General features: G+C 32.4%; 1 protein-coding gene across 1 annotated transcript in view; it reads right to left on the bottom strand.

Moving 5' to 3' along the window:
• dync1i2a (dynein, cytoplasmic 1, intermediate chain 2a) overlaps positions 1 to 857 on the bottom strand; it is a 35650-nt gene that overhangs the window by 1358 nt on the left and 33435 nt on the right. The gene's annotated exons all lie outside the window — the stretch shown is intronic.

The following is an 857-nucleotide window of genomic DNA, read 5'->3' as shown; positions in this document are numbered from 1 at the left end:
TGTGTGTGTGTGTGTGTGTGTGTGTGTGTGTGTGTGTGTGTGTGTGTGTGTGTAGAGGATCAGATAATCACAGCATCACCAATGAAGAGGAAACATTCCCTCTCTCAGCTCATTCATATATATATAAAAAATATTTATAAAATTCTTCATTTTTTATATTATTTGATTAATTTATAAAATCTTTGTGAACCAAACTAAGATCTTGATCATTCCACCAAAGAGAAAGATTCATTCAGGGATCAGGGATTTTTTTTACCCCAGAAATGAGAAATACTAAGCAATGGATTGTACTGATTATTTGTATACATATTTATTTTTAGTGTATTTTATCGAACTGACTTGCGATCTGATCACCAGAAACAGATATTAATAAGAGGACTAAGAAAAATGAAATAAAATTTTATAAAAAATAAATGATCTGACTGTCTGTCTGTGTGTGTGTGTGTGTGTGTGTGTGTGTGTGTGTAGAGGATCAGATAATCACAGCATCACCAATGAAGAGGAAACATTCCCTCTCTCAGCTCATTCCAGCACACACAAACACATCGACTACATCCCATTCATAAAAACAAACTGCTTTCCATGTTTTTGATACTAAAACTTGTGCTGGAACTTTCAGGAAGAAAGTTTAGAGAGATAACAATGAATTATAACATGATTTCTGCCTCAGTAAAGCTCTACAGTCACAGTAGACATCAGAAATGTATTATTAATAGAAATTCAATATTATACATATTTATTCACTATTTACTTACAATGAAATAATATCAACACTAGCATTCAAAAGCTTGGGGTCTGTAAGATTAAGTCTCTTATGTTCACCAAGGCTGCATTTATTTGATCAACAAACAGTAAAA

Source organism: Sinocyclocheilus rhinocerous, unplaced genomic scaffold (assembly GCF_001515625.1).
Source record: "Sinocyclocheilus rhinocerous isolate Xijiao unplaced genomic scaffold, SAMN03320098_v1.1 scaffold887, whole genome shotgun sequence".
In the NCBI taxonomy this organism is placed as follows: Eukaryota; Metazoa; Chordata; class Actinopteri; order Cypriniformes; family Cyprinidae; genus Sinocyclocheilus; species Sinocyclocheilus rhinocerous.
The sequence above is the reverse complement of the archived record's forward strand: the minus strand, read 5'-3'. Positions and strand labels throughout refer to the sequence as shown.